This window comes from Lissotriton vulgaris, chromosome 1_1 (genome assembly GCF_964263255.1).
Source record: "Lissotriton vulgaris chromosome 1_1, aLisVul1.2, whole genome shotgun sequence".
Classification (NCBI taxonomy): domain Eukaryota; kingdom Metazoa; phylum Chordata; class Amphibia; order Caudata; family Salamandridae; genus Lissotriton; species Lissotriton vulgaris.
In genome coordinates this window covers 1544900743-1544922930 of record NC_141685.1, presented here as the reverse complement: position 1 = coordinate 1544922930, position 22188 = coordinate 1544900743, and the positions used below count along the sequence as shown (strand labels likewise).

The 22188-nt window shown below is 52.9% G+C and overlaps 1 protein-coding gene across 1 annotated transcript in view; it reads left to right on the top strand.

The window, feature by feature from the left end:
* Window positions 1-22188, top strand: part of CEP290 (centrosomal protein 290) — a 1386965-nt gene that overhangs the window by 1263734 nt on the left and 101043 nt on the right. The window lies entirely within an intron of this gene.

Genomic DNA, 22188 nt, shown 5'->3' with positions numbered 1-22188 from the left:
GACCAACTTTTCTCACTATTGTTGAGCCGTTTTGTCCTCTTTGTTTCAGTTTGTAGGGAATTATGTTACCTCAGAAACCTACAGGTTTCCCACCTTGCAGGGAATGCCGCAGACGGATATCTGTCACTGATCCCCACCTTTGTCTGCCTTTGGTGTCTACAATGATGTTAAAAATGGGGGTCTGTAGGTGGCAGTGGTTTGTACCCTGTCCAAGTAGGGACCCTTATTCTAGTCAGGCTAAGGGTATCACACAGCTAAGATAACCCCAGCTCACCCTCTTGGTAGCTTGGCACGAGCAGTCAGACTTATGTCAGAGGCGATGTGTAAAGAATTTGTCCAAACACACATAGTAACATAGTGAAACATATAAAAGGACACCACACCATTTTAGAAAAATAACCAATATTTATCTGAATATGACAAGACCGAAACAACAACTATCCAAAATACCCAAATCAAGATATCACTTTTAAAAGTTTCAAAAATAGTTAAATCCATAGGAAACTATGGATGAGTCACTTTTATCCAACTGTACCTGGTGTGAGTCAAAATCACAGCCAAAAATAGGCACAGGAGTGGTGAGGTGTCAGAAAAGCAAAGCAATGTGTTGGTTCCTTACTCCCAGGGGAGGTGATGTGTTGGTTTCTTCCTGCCAGGGGTGGTGATGCATCTGTTTCTTCCTGTCAGGGGAGGTGATGCGTCGTTTCCTTACTGTCAGGGGAGGTGATGCGTTGGTTCCTTACTGTCAGGGTGAGGTGATGCTTCGATCTCCAGACACACAGCCTTGGTTCCTTATTGCTGGGCAACGTTGATGAAGAATTTGGCACACAGAGATGATGCGTCGACAAACAGACGTGCTGGGTAGATGATGCAGAACAGGCGCTGCATTGCTTTCCCAGCTGTGAAGCAGGGCCTTCATTAGAGTTGGCATGTGTGCCATGGACGTTGGTGACATGGTGCTCGAGACCCTGACTGCAGTGATCATTTAGCGGCATGGCAGGTGCTGCGTCGATTCTTTGGCTGCAGTGATGCAGTGTATTTCAGCTGTAGAGCGGTGCTGCATCAGGACGAACAGGAGCTGCAGGTCGATGCATGGATTTTCTTGGTTCTTTGGAGCAAAGTCACCTCCAAGTGCCCATAACTGGAATTGGCACCACTTGGCAAGTCAGAACTCCCATCAGAAGAGTTCAGGAGCTGCAAGTGATGTATTTGATGGCCCTGAGACTTCTTAACAGGAGGCAGGCACACACAAGCCCTTGGTGAACCTTGACAAGCAGGATGTAAAAAGCAAAGTCCAGTCCTTTCACTGCCCAAGACAGAACCTGAAAGCAGAAGGCCAACCACGACCCGAAGTTGTGCTCCGACTGCCGGGCCATGAATCCAAATTATTTGCCGGAGCACTCCCGAAACTCTTGGAGGCCCGGCAGTCGCCTCTGCGTCACTCGAGGTCCCGGTAGGGAGAAAGGTCTCTGGACCGGTGGCGGAGCCACCATCACCACTCGTCATCCAAGTGTTTGAGAACCTCAGGTAAGTCGAAGCACAAGAAGAAGGCGAAGAAGTAGCGTCGCTCTTCGCCTTCTCGTCGGTCGGCAGATGCGACGTGGGACCCGGAGCGTCGTCCCTTTCCTTCTCTGTCTTGGGAGCCTTTCCCAGGGACAGCTCCGAGTTTCCCTCCTTTTCCCGGTGCTGGAGTGTCCCCTGCCCAGCCTCAAGCTTTCTATGAAGCGCTTCATAGCGTCTTTGGGCAGCCCAACACCACTGCCGCGCCTTTGGGCCCCACATACTTAGCTGGGGGCCCTGGGCCTTCGTTGCCAGAGGGCCCCCGAGGATCCAGGCCTGGAGCTGATCGACGCCGGTCGACCTCACAGTACCTTCCCCGGTGATGACACCCCCGGCGCCGGTCGTGCACCCCCGACCGACCCCCGGCTTGGACGCAGCGCCGGACCGACATCAGTGCTGGCGCTGGAAGGTACATTTGTGACGTCCCATGAACTAAGTGTGGACATGTTTTTCCCCCTGATAAAATCACTGCCCAAGATGTAAGCTTGTCTTTACCACACACAGGCTAAATCCCACGGCCCCTAAGGAGGAATTTAGAATGCTACTTCTCAATTGCAGATCCCTGCCTAAACATACGGCAGAGATCTGGATGCTTCTCAGAGACTATGATCCCAATGTACTTTTCCTCACAGAGACCTGCTCACTTCCAGTTCAGAGCCAGACATTGCGCAAGCGCTCCCCCCCCCAATTTTGTGTTACAAAGAAGTGACCATCCTACGGGCAGAGGAGTGGGGATTGTCATTGTGCTAAGGAACAGCTCACTTGTCGTCTCCTAGGCAACCCTCTCGAAGACTGCGAGAATATCCATTTTTCTATTGAATTTTCCCCACTTCTCGCATTCACAGGCATCCTGGTCTACCGCCCTCGGGGACAATAGGGGCATTTAATAAAGCACTACTGGAAGCCACGATAAACCTTGCCAGTGTGGCGGGTAACTTCACGATTCTTGGAGATTTTAATCTTCATTTCGATGATCTGCAGCCTTTTAATGCTTGCGTACTGACCAAGGATCTCCTTGCTCTTCAACTTTTTCAAAAAGTTAGCACGCACCCCAAAGGTCACCTCCTTGATCAGGTATTCTCTACTCTAACTGACCTTAAGGGTACCGATCCTTACCCACTACCATGGATGGATCATTTCCTGATCAACCTTCTTTGGTCGCCTCAGACTTCTAGACCCAGGATGCAACCCTCCTGAACCCTTGGCCGCCCTTGCACTAAGCTCCCCCTAGCCAAATGGTGCCTGGAGCTGGAAAGGACTAAACCCAGCTTAAATCCCTGCCCGGTCAAAGCTAATGAGGATTTCCTCGACTGGATAGAGGAGTCACTTGATGCTGTCTTCCCAAAAATCAAGCTTAAAAAAACAGCGGGCCTCATAACGCCCAATGGTTCTCTCCAGAACTGCGCACCTTAAAACAGCAAACAGACATTGGAGGAACGATTTCCTCCGCCCAAAAAAACAGGACTATAGGCTAGCCATCCTTGCCTAAAAAGCTGAATTAAGAAAAGCTCAAGCCTCCTACTATGAGAATAGAATTTTAGCAGAGTCTAACTCACCCAAAGAAACATTTAACATCATAAAAAAACTACTTAAAGCTCTAGCACCCCCCCACACCCCCCCACCCCTTCCCTTCCAGGACAGCACGACAACTCTGGTACACGGTGCAATAAACTGGCCGAGTTTTTTTACACAAAAGTCCAGCGTATACTTAAATCCCTTCCTTCCAAATCCTCACACTTTCAGATGGATTCCCACCCAGACTGCCCCAAACACATCCTTGAGGTCTTTCCCCGTATCCCAGGAATCCTTAATCTCCCTGTTGGCTATGGTAAAGAGTGGTTCTCCTACGGACCCAGCACCCCTAAATATTCTGAAACGGGTAACCTCAATAATTGCCCCCAATGTGATAAACCTGATCAACGTCTTGCTGGCCTCTAGAATAGTTCCCACCAAATGGTAAGGGGCGAGAGTTAAAGCTCTACTTACAAAGCCTAATCTGGACCCGGTAGAACTGGGCAACTATCACCCCATATCCCTTTTGCCTGCCATAAGCAAGGTAATAGAGAAACACGTTAACCAAACTCTCTCGAAGTTTCTTGAAAGACACGACCTGCTCTACTCCTCCCAGACCGGGTCCTACACGGGCCAAAGTACCGAAACCGCATTATTGGCAGTAGTAGATGAAAGTAGGAAAATTCTGGACTCAGGAGGTTCGGCGGCCAATCTACTCCTGGACCTGAGCGCCGCATTTGATACAGTGACCCACTCGATTCTGATCCATCGACTCAGGAGTATAGGATTGAATGGTACGATGCTTCGCCGGCTTTCCTCCTTTCTGGGGGGGAGAACCTTTCAAGTCTTTGAAAAAACACTATATCTACTCCCACCCGTCTGCTGAGTGGTGTTCCACAGGGCTCTTCACTCAGCCTGACCCTTGTTAATGTATATATGTCCCCCCTAGCAGCCCTAGTAGCTCCCTATGGCATCCGGATTATTACCTACGCTGATGACACACAATTGGTGGTGGGGATCAATCAAACTGATCTAACAACCCACGCCCTCTACGCCTGCTTAAAAGACATCTCAAGCTGGATGGATGCCTCCCAGCTTAAGCTTAACAGAGGAAAAACGGAGATTATAATTTAAGGCAACACCCTTAGTTTCAATCCCAGCCTGATGTGGCCCCCTAGCATGGGTCCTGCTCCGATGACGAAAGCAGAAATTAAGAGCCTTGGGGTATGGCTGAAGCAGGGTCTGAGCCTCAGGACTTAGGCCAGGAAAACTGCAACCCTCTGCTATGGTCTCCTTAGAATGGCCTGAAAGGTCCTCCCCCTCCTTCCTTTCGACGCCAGGAAAGTATTGGTCCAATCATTAATACTCTCAATACTGGACTATGGAAATGCTTTGTAGTTAGGCGCCCCCATCGCTGCACTCACAAAACTTCAGTCAGTACAAAATAGTGCTGCAAGACTTTTAATGGGAACCGCTAATAGACTCTCGGCTAAACCAGCCCTCCGTTCTCTTCACTGGCTCCCGGTTCAAGAACGGGTAAGGTTCAAGGCCTTGTCCTTATGACATAAGGCAACGCAGGGACTTAGTCCTCCCGCCATTTGTACCATGATTTGTCCTGATAACGCTAACCGGAATCTCCGATCAGACGATCTGTACCTGGCAGAAATCCCTAGGATCAAGAGGTCTAGGAGTTGCGGTAGGCTTTTTTCCTATAACGCCTCCAAACTCTGGAATTCCTTGCCTCTCCACCTTCGTACAATCCCTAACCATTTGGCCTTTCGGTAGCAATTAAAGACCATGCTTTTCCCTTAGCCCTCTGTAGCCCTCTGTCTCCCCGTGTCAGTCACTAGCGCTGGGATGCTTCCGGGTAGCCTTGCACTCCACAGATGTCATTCCATTCCATTCCTTTCCTTTCAGGCTTGAACGGCAACCAGAGGAGGGTGAGGAGCACTGGTAGGGGTCTGTGGACCCTTTGGCTGATTAACTTGAAGAGCCGGACTGGCCTGAGGACCTGGGTGACACCAGTGGTTTTGATACCTCCCCAGACCTTGGCATGCACTCCATCCCCCCCTACCGTGGCTACGGAGGAGGGAGCCTCATACGCAGTGGTGTTGCATAGGGGAGCTGAGGCCTTGGGCCTAGAGCTTCCTACGGTGGCAATATGAAAGAGACACGTTAGTGATAGATTCCTTACCATAGAATATTCCCAGGCTTTGGACTGGATCTGGAAACTTTTCGTCAGCAGTACCCCTGCGCATCGGAAGGTGGCGTTGTGCCGCTCCGCGTCCGTCGCTGGCGTTGTAGGCGCCGAGATGATGTCACGGAGACTACTTAGGCGCTACCCATGCGCGCTGACGGCAGTTCTTTCTTTGTCCGCGCCAGCAAGCGCAGATCCGGTTAGAGCATGTACCCTAGTCACTTTTTGACTTGACTTTTTTTTTTTTGTAAAATTTTTATTTTGCATAGCACAAAAAGAACAATAAACAAAATGTACCACAGCGGGCGCACAGATGATCCCACACAGTGGGAAAAACAATAGATCAGGACGAGGCAGTGATGCAATGCGAGAAAAAGGAGCAAACTCTAGGCTCCAACAGTCGCAAGGTAGATGCAGTCTTATACGTAGCTCCACAGCGGGGAGTCTCTGCTAGTCAAGCCGGGAGAAGGCCAAGAGTCACAAAAGCGAAAAAAAGGGGCCTCGTCCATGAAGCATAGGTGCCCCGACTGCAGACCGAAGGGAACACAAACATAACTTCCCACGTCCCACCCTCTCCCCCCCGTGACGGTGCCACACTCACTCCCCATTCATCCGCCACGCATACTTAGAGCTGAAAGGGATGTAAGGTCCTCAATGATGCTGGGCATACTGCCGAGGGCAAACCAGTAGAAAGAAAGGACACCAAGGGACCCCATATGTGTTTAAAGTTTTTGTAATTGCCGAGGAAGATGTCCGCCATTCTCTCAAGACTCAAGAGCCTCCACAGTCTCGCGTGCCAGAGTGAAATAGCCGGTGCCTCCCTCCGCTTCCAGGCTGCAGCCAGCGTGAGCTGGGCAGCGCCTAAGCAAAGCCATAGAATCTTTTTGTCCGCGCGTGTCTGGTGCTCAAGGCCGGGGTCCCTCAGGCCCAGGAGTACGAATGCCAAAGAGTTGTCAATAAGGTACTGCAAAATATCTTTAATATGTGAGAGAATCTCATCCCAGAAGGGTTTGATTATTGGGCAGTCCCACCAAATGTGGCGGAAGTCCCCCAGAAGGCCACAGCCCCTCCAACACTTATCCGAGACAGCCGGGTAGATACGATGAAGCCGGGCCGGGACCATATACCACTGTGTGAGAGTTTTTAAGTGCGCCTCCCTCAGGAGGATCGAGTGATTAAATTGCGTCAGATCCCTCCATAGTGCCGACCATTCACCATCGGTGATGTCCCTCCCCACTATCTCCTCCCACTGCTCCTTGTAACGCGGTCTAGGGGAAAGGGCGGATTGAAGCAGCAGTTGGTATAGGAAGGAGATGGCTCCCTTCATGGTGGATGTTTTCAGCAGGAAGGCCTCAAATTTGGAGGGAGGTCTCGTGGCTGCCTCCCGCACTTCCGGCGACGTGGCCCAATGAAGCAGTTGTAAATGCCTGTATTTATCAGTTTGCGGCACCTGGTAGTCCCGCATGCAATTCTCAAAGGTCAGGGGGTCAGGGCCATGAAACAGATGGAGCAGCGCACGGCATCCTCCCTCTCTCCAAGCATCAAAGGGGCCCTCGGTGAGAGCCGGCGGGAACGCCGGGTTGAAATCCAATGGTGTGAACGGAGATGGGAAGGTCGTCCACCGCTCATCCCCTACCAAGGTGTCCCACACTTTCAGTGTAGTCCCCGTGGGCGTACTGATGTACGCATTCACCGGGCGATCACGCTTCGGCTTCCAGGCCAGATCCCAGATGGACCGACCAGCCACGCTTCGGTCCATATGCAGCCAGTGTTTCTCGGAGAGTTGTTGCGACCATTCCACCATGACTCTGAGTTGGGCAGCCTTATAATAGAGGTGTAGATCCGGGAGGCCGACCCCCCCGTCAGACCGTAGCCGTCGCAGGAGTGCAAACGAAAGACGTGCCCGACCACCCTGCCAGACAAAGTTCAAGATCAACGTTTTGAGCTGTCTAAAGAAGGAAGTACCCAGTGGAATCGGTAGGGCCTGAAAAAGATACAAGTATTTGGGGAGAAGGACCATCTTAATGGCATGCACCCTACCGAGCCAGGACAGGAATTTGGGCTTCCACTTCTCCAATTCGGCCCGCGTCTTAGCCAGCAGGGGCGGAAAGTTGGCCGCGAATAATCCACCCACCGTGGGGGTCAGATGGACTCCTAGGTAAAGAATCGAGCCCGAAGCCCAAGCCAGTGGTGTCGATGCCCTCGCCTGAGCAACTTCGGCCTGTGATAAGGTTAAGTTCAGAACATAAGACTTGCCATAATTAACCTTGAAGCCAGCCACCCCCTCAAATTCTAGCAGAATATCCCGAACGCAGGGAAGAGAGCTAGCGGGATCAGCCACCGAAAGCAGGACGTCGTCCACAAAGAGAGAGATTTTGTGTTGCTCCCCTGTGAACGGTATACCCTTCACCCCTTCATGTTCCCGCACTGCCACTGCCAAGGGCTCAATGCTGAGCGCGAATAGCAAGGGGGAGAGGGGGCACCCTTGTCTGGTGCCTCGCGAGTGTTGAAAAAAGGCCGACAGGTGGCCGTTCACCGCCACTCTCGAGCGCGGGCTACAGAAGTTTGCCTTCACCATGGTGATGAACCTATCGGAGAAACCAAATGCCTGCAATGTGTGAAATAGAAAGCCCCAGTCCACACGGTCGAAGGCCTTCTCCGCATCTAGGCCCACCAGCACAGCTGGAATGCGGAACCTGTCTGCCTTCTCAATGAGATGAACCACCCTACGGGTATTGTCGTGCGTCTGGCGGCCTTTGATAAAACCGGACTGATCCGGATGTACAATCGCCGGGAGCAGGTCCTGGAGACGGCTTGCCAGAATCGCCGAATACAGCTTCGCATCAATATTAAGTAAGGCTATGGGACGGAATGAAGCACATTGCTCCGGGTCCTTCCCCGGTTTCACTAGAGAAATAGCTCTCCCGCCTAGGGAGAGGGCACCCCTGTGCACCACTATAGGAGGACCAACTGGTCTATTTCAATTAATCCAGATTGCGAAGACAAAGTTCATAACGGAGATTTATTCATCTATCCAGTTTTTCAATATCTTCAATTGTATGAAACATTTCAAGCTTTGATGATCCAAAAACACATGCTTGATTTAGAATATGTTCATAAACACACAGCCCCAATGCATTTCGGGCGGAGCCCGTCGTCAGGGGGTTACTCTACAATGACAAAAAACAACAGAATGGCTCACAATCAAAGGAAAGTAAAACAATACCAGTATGCAAAGCGTAGCAACTCTCGGTGCAGAATGGCAAGGAGAAATGTGTTACAGATCCAGAAAGCAAAGTGATAGAGTCTGACAAGCGTACAGAAAAACGTGGTGCCTAAGGAGGGTGAACCGAGTAAAAACAAACAGGAGCTGTGCTTGTGTGGAGTAACAGCCTTCACCGAAAGACCGATCATTTTAAAAAAACGGAGCTGCACCGTGTCTTAACCTCGGCTGGGTTTCCCCGTGAATGTGGCGTCAGCTAGTAAACAACGCGAAAGAGACAAGTTAACAAAGCGTCCCAGAACGGGGTACTTACTCAAGTGACATTCGTCAGCGGACTCAGCAGAGTTCCATGAAGTTGACGAAGCAGAGTGCGGAGTAGGAAATACAAATAATGAAAGGTGAACACAGACAAAGGACTAGAGTGAAACCAAACTACCCGAAGGAACAGGATGGGAAAATAACGTGAGCGCCATGTTGTAGAAGGCAAAAGTGCACAGCGAGGCAAATAAATGCAATGAAAATGAAACCACTTAGGTATGGATAGTTAATGCATACAAGGAAAAACGTAAATACACAATTATAGGTAGCACAAAAATTCAATACGGTCATTGAGCCCCAAGGGCGCCATCGTGGACAAATAACGGATCCAGAAATTTTCCTTTTTAAGTAGCAAGTTCTTATTGTTCAAAGTGATGGGTACTTGTTCGAGTATCTGGAACTTTAGTTGGGCTACTGAATGTCTGTTCTCAAGAAAGTGGGTGGCTACTGTAGATTTAAGATTCCCAGTGCGAATGTTGCTCTTATGTTCTAAGATCCTAGTGCGGATCTTACGTTCTGTGTGGCCCACATAACATTTGCCACAAGGGCATTTCAAAACATATATAACATTCTTACTGTTACATGTGGCGTTGACTCTTAGTTTTATGGTGTTGCCTTTCATAGGATGGTTAATCAGGTTTCCCGGGATACAGTTATTGCAATTGCTGCAATTGTGACAGGGTTTGAGACCAGAGTATATGACGTTAGACTTAGGTGCACTGGTGTTGTTCAACAGTTCTTTCAGGTTCTTGCCCCTGGTGAATGCAAAGATGGGTGTTTCAGTGAATAGGCCCTTGAAGTCTGCTTCCATAGTTAAGATTGGCCAGTGTTTGCGAATGATTTTTTGAAATTGAGCAGATGCTTTGGAGTACTTGGATACGACCACTAGCCGGTCGGAGGGTGTCTTCTGTTTAGGAAGTAACAAAGAGGCTCTGGTGCATTTCTCACTTCTCTGTATAGCCAAGTCCAATATTGGGGTAGGATACCCCCGAGCTCTCAATCGTTCCAACACTGTTCCAATCTGAACTTTGCTTTCCTCAGGTTTGGAAACTATTCTTTTTACCCTCAAGATCTGGGCATAGGGTAAATTGTTTTTTAATCCCATGCGATGGAAACTCTGATAGTGTAGTGTCGAGTTTCTGTCCGTGGGTTTCCTGAAGATGGAAGTGGACCAGTCACCCGGTTCTCTTGATATTTTTACGTCCAAATAATGGACGCAGGATGTACTGTAGTCCCAAGTGAATTGTATCCTTTGTGTAACCTGGTTCCAGGTGTTTAAGAATGTAACCAAAGTTTCAACAGAGCCGGACCATAATAAAAAAATGTCATCAATGTACCGGAGGTATAACCGGCCGTGTTCTTGCCAATCAGTTTTGTTTAAAATGTGGGTTTCTTCAAATATTCGCATGAAAATGTTGGCGTAGCAAGGAGCTGCCGAATTTCCCATGGCCGTGCCATTTAGTTGTAGAAACCATTTATCAAAGATGGTAAAATAGCTGTGGTACAATGTGAATAAGGTGAGTTCCATCAAAAATATTTTGAGGTCTAGATCAATGTCTGATTGAGCCAATGTGTTTTCAATGGCTTCTATCCCTTCGTCATGAGGGATCGAAGTGTATAGGGAACTGACATCCACCGTACACATGATGACATCGGAATCTTTAAGTTGGTTCATGATAGGTTCCAATTTGAGTAGGAAATCTGTGGTGTCTTTTACAAAAGAGGTTGATGTCGAGACAAATGGTTGAAAGTACTTATCTAAGAATTTCCCTGTATTCTCATGGATGCTTGTTCTTGTCGACACAATGGGTCGAAAGGGAGGGTTGGTAGGATGTTTATGGAGTTTAGGTAACATGTACAGCGTCGGAGGTTTGGGATTGATGGGCGTGAGGTACCTCTTCGTTCTCTCATTGATGGTCCCGTTGTCAAAGGCTTGATTGATGATGGTAATCAAATCATTGGTGTATTCCCGGGTGGGATCCCCCGGGAGTATGCCATAAGTGTTAGTGTCTCCAATGTGTTCAGTCACTTTTTGATCATAAAAGGAGGTGTCCATGATCACCAGAGCGCCCCCTTTGTCTGCATTTTGACAAATGATGTTGGGATTTTCCGCGATTTTTTGTAAGATGTTTCTCTCCTTGCGTGTGAGGTTGCCGCGTGTGGCAGGTTGTGAGAAAGGCAGGTTCAATATGTCCTGTTTAACCAGGTTCTCGAAGGCATCTATGATTTTGTGGCTTTGTGGGGCCAAAAAGGTACTGTGAGGTCGTAGGCCTCTGAGCATATCTTCCTCTTGGGTTATGTTGGAACAAATGTTTTGAAAGTAATGTTTCAATCGGATGTTACGGATCAGTTTAAATGTGCTCACCTCGAGTTCCAAAGTATTGGTACCTGTTGTAGGAACGAATGATTGGCCCTTCTGTAATATGTTGATTTCTTCGTTAGACATGGTTACTGAAGAGATATTGATAACCAGATTCTCGTCGGTGGTTCCCCGGTTTCGGCAGGACCGTAATCACCGCCTCCGCCAGGGTCCCTGCGTTCACACCGGACGTAGCCATGTCATTAAAGAGAGCAACCAGAAAGTCGCACACCTCAGTCGCATAGGTCTTGTAGAAGACCGCAGTGTACCCGTCCGGGCCGGGGGCTTTATGTCATTTTAAGTTTTTGATGGCGGAGAGAACTTCCTCCCTTGAGATCGGTGCTTCCAACAGGTCGTTCCACGCACTAGAGACCTGCGGGAGCGGCAAGCGCTGCAGGAACGCCCGCTGTTACGCAGCATCCAGCGCGTCGCCCGTGTACAGATCGGCGTAGAAGCGGCCAAAGATGTCCGCCTTCGCCCCGTCGCGATGGTGGAGCACTCCCGCGGGATCCCTGATCCCCCCCTATGTATTCTCGTTCCCTTTTGTCCCGCAACTGTCGGGCCAAGTGTCTGCCAATCTTATTACCACTAGAGTATGAATGCCGTCCCAGTCGCAGGAGAGTAAGCTCGGCTCTGTTGGCATAGTGTGCCTTCAGCTTACCCCTAACCGCCGTCAACGGGCGGAGGGTCACTCTCGAGGGGTTAAGTTTGTGAGCCCTCTCGAGCTCGAGCACCTCAGCTTCCAATGCTTCACGCTCCTTCCTACGCAGGGTGTTAAGCTGCGAATTGAGACCCCGGCACGTCCCTCTTATCGTCGCCTTAAAGGCGTCCCACGTATTTGTCAAAGAAGTATCCGACGGGGGGTTGAGGTCGAAAAATTCACGGATGGCCAGACGCAAGGCTTGGTTGGAAACCTCGTCCCTAACCACCGACGCCGGAAAGTACCATTTTCGATTCGCGGTGTCAGGCGGCGACCAACGGAGAGTAAGCACCAAGAGACTGTGGTCCGACACCGAGATCGGAAGAATGGCGGCATCCAGTATGTTCCCTCTGAGGGACTGACTAAGGAATATGTGATCTAAGCGAGAGTAGGAGTGATGCACGTGCGAGAAGAATGTATAGTCTTTCGTGGTAGGGTGAAAAAATCGCCAGCCATCTACTAGACCCAACTCCCCCACCCCTTGCTGTGTGGAATCAGAAAAGACCCCTGTATCCGCTCTGCGCCCCCCCCGAGCTGTCCAAATCCCTGTCCCACACCAAATTGAAATCCCCCAGCAGGAACAAGAGCCCTTCCGCAAAGTCCCCCACCTTTACCAACAGGTCCTGCAGATATTTGTTCTGGCCCGCATTGGGCAAATACACCACTACAAACGTGCACAATCGACCCTGTATGTGCCCTTTAACCATCAGCCAACGCCCTCCCTGTCATGGCGAACCTCCACTGGTTGAAAGTGCAACGCAGCCCTGAAGAGGAGTGCCACCCCCCTGTGTTTCGTGACAGCAGAGGACCTGTAAATAATGGGGTACGCCTTATGGCGGAGCCTCAACTCATCCTTCCGTGCCAAGTGTGTTTCTTGCAATCCAACTACATCAAGGTGGTGATCCGTTACATACTTCAGAACCCTCTGCCGCTTCTGTGGCGAATTCATGCCCTTAACGTTCCACGTTCCTATGCTAAGCGGCATAGCGAATATAAATCCCAGAAACTGCTCTCAGCATGCCAAGCGCCACCAACCCCGCATTCAGCCCAGCCCGCAAGCAATAGATGACCAGTAACCTCCAGAACAGCCGCGGCATGACATCCCCAACAGTGAAGTACACACTCAGCAGCAGACACACAACAAACATCCCCTTTGTCCCACCGTCACGGGTCCCCCCCCAACATCCCGAACACCCCAACTCCCAATCCCGCCCCAAATGAATCAAAAAACGGGGCAAAATCAAAAACAAAAGTGCAGAAACAATACTCATCATGTCCAGAAGGCCGAAGTCCGTAGGAAGCCTCCCGTACAAGAAGCAGGCCGGGGGGACTAACACACTATCCCCCATGGCCATAGTCGAGGGTGTCTCCTCCAAGAGTACTTTCATACCCCCCAACCAGAAGGCCCGGGCCCCTCCGGCGCCGATCCACCAACTCCTTGAGGTCATGCCGCTCCAGAGCTGTGCTGCGTGTCGGCCAACGTGACCGACGCCACCGATGCAACTGCTTCACCCCGTTCCTGCAGGCTGGCAGAGAGATTCGGCCGCTGTCGGATAGGCGAATCCCCCACCCTTTGCCAGGAAGATGAACGGCGGCGCATCCGAGACGGAGAAGCAGTCGCGGCCTGCGAAGGCGGCACATCCTCCAGGCCTAGAAGCTCTTTTGCTGCTTGAAGCGTGCGGATTTGAGCAAGATGATTTTGCCACCTGAAAATGATCCTAAAAGGGTGCCCCCAAGAGTAGGCGATGCCCCTCTCCCTCAGGAATGCAGTCACCGGGCGAAACTCCCGCCGCTTTTGCAAAGTAGAGGCCGCCAAGTCCTGGTATAGCTGAGGTCGATGATCCCGGAACTGCAGCGACGTGAGAATTCTGGCCTTGCGTAGGATCCGTTCCTTAAGCTGGAAATCATGGACGCACACTAGGATGTCGGGGGGGGTCCCCCCCGCGCCGGGGCAGTCCTACCCTGTGCACTCTGTCCATCTGGATCTCCTTCGTATCTTCTTCATCCAATATGTGAAGGAACAGATCTTGGACATATCCCCGCAGGTCCCCAGCCTCACCGTCCCATGGCACCGCCCGTATTCGGATGTTGTTTCTACGGGAGCGGTTTTCCAGATCCTCCGTGTGCAACTGCAGATCTAGGTTTTGCTCAGTGAGGCGAATGATGTCCTGCTGTAGCAGGTGGACGTCGGTGGCCACACTCAGATCTCGATCTTCCAAGGTTGCCACCCTCTCGCCTAGGCCATCCACGTCTCTCCGCACCTCCCGCAAGTCGGAGGCCAGCTGCGCCCTGAGTTCGGAGATGTCCTCCTTAATGGAGGCAAAAAGTTCGGACATGAAGGCTTTCGTCGCCGGAGCCTCATCATCCGATTGCTTCGCCGATCCACTGGCTCCAGGGGAAGCCGGCTGCTGGGAAGATTTCGGGCCATTATCCTTCCCCTGGCCCCGTTTGCGCTGCACAGTAGACATGGCGGCTCACAGTGCTCCGGCCCAGCGCCACGTGGCCAAGTATAATGGCGGGCCGCGTCGTTCAGTTCAACGCACACCAGTTCACGCTCCGTAGTCTCCAGCTGCGCCTAGCCCCTCGAGCACAGCAGTACGATCCGTGGGCCCCACCGGTGTTCAGGCAGGACAAAGTCCCGGCGCTGACGTCTGCCCCCAAGCACCCTCCGGGCCTCCGTGCGATACTAGCTGCGCCGGGATCCGCTGGCTAACACCGCACCCCTACTCCACAGCAGACTCGGCGGCTCACAGTGCTCCGGCCCAGCGCCACGTGGCCAAGTATAATGGCGGGCCGCGTTGTTCAGTTCAAACGCACACCAGATCTCGCTCTGTAGTCTCCAGCTGCGCCCTGCCCCACGCGCACAGCAATACGATCCATGGGCCCCACCGGTGTTCAGGCAGGACAAAGGCCAGGTGCTGACGTCTGTCCCCAAGCACCCTCCGGGCCTCCGTGCGATACAAGCTGCGCCGGGGTCCGCTGGCTAACACCGCACCCCTACCCCACAGTAGACTTGGCGGCTCACAGTGCTCCGGCCCAGCGCCACGTGGCCAAGTATAATGGCGGGCCGCGTCGTTCAGTCCAAACGCACACCAGTTCTCGCTCTGTAGTCTCCAACTGCGCCCAGCCTCACGTGCACAGCAGTACGATCCGTGGGCCCCACCGGTGTTCAGGCAAGACAAAGGCCAGGTGCTGACGTCTGCCCCCAAGCACCCTCCGGGCCTCCGTGCGATACAAGCTGCGCCGGGATCCGTTGGGCCAACACCGTTCCCCTACTCCATGCCAGGGCAAGGAGAGCGCCGCCGCTCAAGGCCAACACCTTCGAAGTGCAGATGTCTCGGCAACACCCCGAGGGCCAGTGGGGTCGATACTATATCTGCCGCCAGTTCTACTGTTCGTCGGGTCACAACGACCCTCCACCTTCCGCCAGCTCCGACCTCTTCAGACGAGCTTCAGGGCCCCGCCCACCACCTGTGCCGGGCTCCGATGTCAGGAGAGCCCGGGGTCTCGCAGGCCGCGGAGTGCGCTCGATCTCAGGAGCAATCTCGGGGCTACACCGCTCCAGCGACCACACCAGGGCCGACCGCTCTGTCTGACGGACTTCCCCACCGCTTTTGAGGCGGGTGCGCTCCCTCAGATTCGTGCTATTAGAAGCTTTGTCGGATCAGCGCAGGAGCGGCACGAAAAGGCGTCCTACTCCGCCGCCATCTTGGCCACGCCCCTTGACTAGACTTTTGAGACTTTTTGTCTGCTATTTTTGAGTCTTTGACTCCTGGTGCCACATAGGGATGCCTGGGTTTTAATCCTGCAGGGCCTGTCGCCATACGATGTCGGTGGCCGACCCCCATGGCATCTGTCTCTACTGTCTAGAGCGCGACCATGACTCCCAGTCATTTTCCGACTGTCTGGCCATGGCTCCAAAGGCCTTATGGTAGTGGTCCCGTAAGTTGCTAGAGGCCCAGCAGTCGCCTCCGCGCCGTTCGAGGTCCAGGGGTTGATCGAGGGACCGACCGCTAAGCCATCATCATCGCTCCTCGGGTTCAAAGTCTTCACACTCTGAATCGGGTAAGAGACGTCATAAGAAGAAGTCGAAGAAGCATTTACTCTCTTCGACATCCCCTCGTCGGTCTCCGGATGTGGACTAGGGGGCCGGGGTACCCCCCTTTTCCGGGTCCATCGGCGACTCCTGCCCAGGTCCAAGATTTTCATGCTGCAATGGACTGCCTTTTCAGGCCTCGGGCTCCCACTGGCTTGCCTTCGGGCAAGCGGTCCCAGCTGAGGGCCCTCCCTTGCCGCTGGCTCCGTGGCCGGCATCGAAAGGTCCTCCACCGGCGCCTCCGGCCCCGCGCCACAAGGTCCTCCGCTGGCGGATCCAGCGCCGCACGCGGCTTCCTTCCCGGTGCTGCAATAGGTTCTGTTTGTTCCGCCACCGCCTTTGCCCGGGTCCCCGGACAATTTTATCCTGGTTGGGACCCTAAATGGGACACGGAGCCGAACCAGCGCAGTTCCTGGTGCTGTTCGACCCTTTACATTCCCCTGTCTCTCCCCCACCGCCGCAGCCTGTTCCACGGGCAGTGGAGGAAGGGGACGACTTGGAGGGGTCTGAGGACCCTCTCGCATGGCAGTGTGGGTCGGAACAGGAATGGGCGGACGAGTTGGAGGATGCGGGTGGCCTTGACCTCTCCTCTGACCCTGGTTTTCTTTCTCCTCCTCCTGTGGTTATGGAGGAGAGCGCCACATACACTGTGGTGCTCCATAGGGCAGCTGAGGCTCTTGACCTTAACTTGCCTACGGTGACCCTCAAAACTAATCTCCTCACTGAAGTACTTCAGCCGGCAACAAGCTCGATGGAGCCCCTGCTACCCTTCAATGAAGCGTTGACTGATGTACTGATGGTCACCTGGTCTATACCAGCCACGGGGGTTCCTGCTGATAAAAACGTAGCTCAGCGTCATTGCCCGGCCCCGGGTGACCCTGATTTTTTGACAACCCACCCTACCCTGGAGAGCCTGCTCATCCAAGCCTCCACTTCCCAAAGCTCATTCTCTACCGCTGCGCCAGATAAGGAATCCCAGAAGTTGGAACAGTTCTGCAAGAAACTTTTTTCATCTGCCAGCTTAGGGCCGCGGTCGGTGAGAACCGCATGCCACTTGGGCCGCTACTCCCACGCTGTGTGGGACACAGTTGCTCAGATGCTGCCTCAGTGTCCGGAGGAGGTTCAGACAGTGCTTTCCCGAGCTGTTGCTGAAGGGAAAGATGTAGCAAAGATCGCAATCCGATGTGGACTAGACACTGCTGACTCGCTGGGTAGGGCGATTTCAATGACAGTGGCCCTCCATCGCCATGCCTGGTTGCGTACCACTGGATTTTCAGGGGACGTTCAAAGTTCTCTTATGGATATGCCCTTTGATGGTACTCGTGTGTTTGGCGATAAAGCAGATGGAGCGTTTTAAGGACTCACAGGCTACGGCCAAGTCCTTCGGTCTATCCACCACGCGTCCAGCCACGTCTGCTTTTTGTTACTTTCATGGCCACGGAAGGGGCGCCCCAGCACGTTCGTTCAGCCAGAAACCTGCGCAGAACCAACCTCAGCACGGCCGCAGATGTGGTGCCCGCCGCGGCAGGACAGGGGGCCAACGTTAGTGATAGATTCCTTACCATAGAACATTCCCAGGCTTTGGACTGGATCTGGAAACTTTTCGTAGCAGTACCCCTGCGCGTCAGAAGGTGGCGTTGTGCCGCTCCGCGTCCGTCGCTGGCGTTGTAGGCGCAGAGATGATGTCACGGCCGCTCCTGCAGCATCTGCCTCAGAGCAGTCCTAGTCCGAGCTTTGGGGCCTACCCCATGCCGGTGGGTGGCAGGATTCACCACCACCTTCCCCACTGGCGTTCCGTTTCCTCCGACAGGTGGGTGCTGCAAATCGTCCGAAGGGGCTACTTCCTCCCCTTCAAGACTATCCCTCCAGCTATGCCACCTCAGTTCTACCGCATGTCGGAGGACCATTTTATGCTTCTCCTGCAGGAAGTCATGGCCCTTTTGGCCAAGGGGGCCATTGAGCGCGTTCCTGGGCCAGAAGTAGGACGTGGTTGTTATTCCCACTGCTTTCTGGTCCCCAAGAAGGACAAAGGGGGCCTGCGCCCCATCTTGGACCTCAGGAGCGTCAACCGCTTCCTCCGGAAGGAGAACTTCAAGATGTTAACTCTGGCTCAGGTCTTGGCTGCCCTCAACCCTGTAGACTGAATGGTAGCGTTGGACTTGCAGGATGCTTATTTTCATGTCCCCGTCCTGCCGGCCCACCGGCGTTACCTGCGGCTCACGGTAGGCCAGGAGCATTTTCAGTTTGCCGTGCTCCCCTACGGCCTTACCAGTGGCCCTCGGGTCTTGACGAAAGTGATGGCGGTGGTCACAGATCTGCGCAGATCAGGGGTTCCAGTCTTCCCCTATCGTGACGACTGGTTGTTTAAGGCGGGCTCGCCCCAGGCAGTAGTCTCCCACCTCCAGACTACGGCCGACCTCCTGCATTTGCTGGGGTACTCCATCAACGTGCCGAAGTCGCACCTTATTCCCTTTTAGAAGCTCCTCTTCATCGGAACGATTCTGGATTCGACGCAGTTTCGGGTTTATCCTCCCGAGCAGCGAGTCAGAGATATTCAGGCTATGATTCCGATCTTTCTGCCTCTATCCCGGGTTTCAGTCAGGATGACCCTCCGGCTCCTGCACCCTGCTGGTGCAACATGCCAGGTGGCATGTGCGGGCTCTGCAGTGGGACCTGAAGTTCCAGTGGGCACAGCATCAGGGCAACCTGTCCAATCATGTACAGATCTCGGCACTGCATGACAATTGCAGTGGTGGCTCACGAAACGCGATTGGGTCAATGGCAGATCCCTCTCCATTTCCCAACCGAGCACACAGTGGTGACGGATGCTTCCCTCCTGGGATGGGGCGGCCACATGGGAGAGGCGGAGATCAGAGGCCTCTGGTCCCCGGCGGATTACCGGCTCCATATCAACCTTTTGGAGCTTTGAGCATTCCTTCCCTCTGTCCGGGGAAGTGTAGTGCAGGTGTTCACGGACAACACCACCGCCATTTGGTACTGCAGCAAACAGGGCGGGGTGGGGTCGTAGACCCTATGTCAGGAGGCTCTCTGCCTCTGGACATGGCTGGAACATCAAGGTATTACCTTGGTGGTTCAACACCTGGCAGGTTCTCTGAACGCCAGGGCGGAAGAACTCAGCCACTGGTGTATGATTGATCACGAATGGCGTCTGAACGGGCAAGGTCTCTTTCTGCAGTGGGGAAAGCCTTGGTTAGATCTATTCGCCACTGAAGAGAGCACGCAATGTCATCAGTTTGGCGCGTTGGAATTTCCAAGGCGGCCCTTGCTCTGCGACGCTTAACAACACGAGTGGAGCTGCGGTCTGTTGTACGCCTTTCCACCTATACCACTTCTGCCCAGAGTGCTGAAGAAGGTTCGGCGCAACTGTGCCCAAGTCATCCTTGTGGCTCAAGATTGGGCATGAAGATACTGGTATCCCGAGCTACTCAGCATGGAGCTCGATTCCCCGATCCGACTGCCTCTTTGGGAGGATCTTCTGTCGCAGCAGCAGGGGACGGTCCTCCACACGAACTTGTCCAGCCTCCACCTACATGCGTGTAGATTGACCGGCGACAGTTGACAGCTTTCGACCTTCCTCCCGAAGTCTTTGATGTAATTCTGGCAGCCAGGCGTCCCTCCACTAAGACGGTACACGCCTGCAGGTGGAGCAAGTTTGTGGCATGGTGCACAGCAAAGGCTGTGGATCCCCCTTCTGCACCTCTGTCCGAGGTCCTTCTGTTCCTACTCTCTTTGGCCCAGCAGGGCTCTGCTCTGGGCACTATCAAAGGTTATCTTTCGGCCATCTCCGCCTTTTCTACGGCTTCCAGATCTGCCTTCTCTTTTTAAGTCTCTGGTTGTTAATCGTTTCCTCAAAGGTATTATGCACACGTTTCCTCCCGTGCCTTTCATAATTCCTCAATGGGGCTTAAATCTTGTCTTGACTACCTGATGTGCGCTCCCTTTGAGCCCCTTCATAACTGTTGCTTACGTCTTCTCACTCTAAAGACGGCTTTCCTGGTAGCTATCACCTCTGCCAGAAGAGTGAGTGAGCTCCAGGCTCTTTCTTCTAAACCTCCTTTTCTTTCTGTCCATCTGGACAAGGTGGTTTTACGGACTCGTCCTTCTTTCTTGCCAAAGGTTGTCACGCCCTTCCACATTGGGCAGACCATCACTTTGCCCAACTTCGTCCCACCTCAACATCCTTCAAAAGAGGAAGAGAAGCTCCACTGTCTGGACCCAAAACGTGCGCTCTTGTTCTATCTGAAGCGCACACAACAGTTCCGGCTGGATGACCAACTTTTTGTTGGCTAAGTGGGCGCTAAAAAAAGTAGGGCCGTGCACAAACTTACCATCTCTGTGGGTCGTTCTGTGCATCAAAGCATGTTACTCGTTGGCTAAGAAGGAGTCTCCTGTGGGGCTGCGTGCCCATTCTACCAGGGCAATAGCAGCCACTACTGCCTTGGGACGCAGCGTTCCCTTGCAGGACATTTGCCAGGCAACTACGTGGGCCTCGCTGCACACGTTTACCAAGCAATAATGCCTTGACAGTCAAGTCCGGAGAAATGGCTTCTTTGGGTGTTCTGTTCTCTGTGACATTCTGGTATAATCTTGTTTGCAGACCCACCACCCGGGTTGGTATTGCTGGGGTATCTATTCTAAGGTAAGGAATCTATCACTAACGTGTCTCTTTCAGATGCACAAGTTACTACTTGTGTAACGATATATCTGTAAGATATATTAGTTATTGATAGATTCCTTACCGGCCCACCCATCCTCCCCGTTCTGCGAACTGATTTCTAGGTTTAAGGTCATCCCTTTCAGGGCCCTAGTTTCAGGGCACCAGTGTTCAGTTTCTTGCATGGCTCTCTTTTCCTGTCGCGGAAAGTCGTGTACAGAACTGACGTCAGTGCGCATGGGTGGGGCCTAAGTAGTCTCTGTGACGTCATCTCGGCGCCTACGACGCCAGCAACGGATGCAGAGACGCACGAAGCCACCTTCTGATGCGCAGGGGTACTGCTGACGAAAACTTTCCGAATCCACTCTGACACCTGGGGATATTCTAAGGTAAGGAATCTATCACTAACTAATGTCTCTTACAGACATATTGTTACACAAGTAGTAACTTGTGCATCAGTACTAACCTCCTGACTGTGATGCTTCAACTGGCAGCAGCCTCTTTGGATCCCCTACTGCCTTTCAATGAAGCCCTCACCGACGTCTTTCTGGGCACTTGGTTCAAGCCCAGCACAGGGGCTCCTGTGGACAGGATGATTGTCCGACGCCACCACCCGGCCCCTGGCGACCCACTTTTCCTCTCCCAGCACCCGACCCACGAGAGCCTGGTGATTCAAGCCTCGTCCTCTAAGGGTGCATTACCTACTGCTTCCTGCAGATAGGGAATCCAAGAAGCTGGACTACTGCATGCCTCTTGAGCTGTTATACCCGTACAGTGTGGAATACGGTTGCGCAAGTCTTACCACAGTGCCCCGAGGAGGCCCGGGCCTTTCTCACCCTCCCGGTGGCAGAGGATAGAGACGCAGTTAAATTCACCATCAGATGTGGGATGGATACCGCCGACTCACTGGGCAGAACGGTTGGTTTAGGATGTCTGGTTTTCCTGGGGATGTCTAATCCACATTACTGGACCTGCCCTTTCATTCCCGTTGCCTTTTCGGTGACAAGGCAGACTCGGAGTTCGAGCGCTTGAAGGATTCTAGGGCTATGGCCAGATCCTAGGTCTCGCTGCAACTTTTCCCACCACGAAGTCTGCGTTCGCATCTTTCGTGGCCCCACCACATTTGACCCAGGCTAGCCGCTGGTTCACGCAAGCTCCCCAGCCTGTGCGTGGCCACAGATGTGGGACCCAGCGACGTGGGTCTGGGGGCTAGCGGGCAGGCTAATCCACCCACAGCCACCCTGCAGCAGCCTCCAAACCCTCTTAGTCTGACCTTTCAGGGCCACTAGAGGCCAGTGGGAGGCAAGATTTGCCGTCACCTCCCCATCTGGCAAAACATCAAATCGGTCAGGTGGGTTTTGCAGATAGTCTGAAGGGGCAACTCCCTCCCCTTTGAGACTACCCCTCCCTCCATGCCACCATCCTTCCATCACATATCGGAGGATCACTTGGCCCTTCTCCCCCTGGAAGTTGCAGCTCTCTTGGCCAAGGGAGATATTGAAAGGGTCCCTGTGCTAGAAGTAGGTTGTGGTTGCTATTCCCACTACT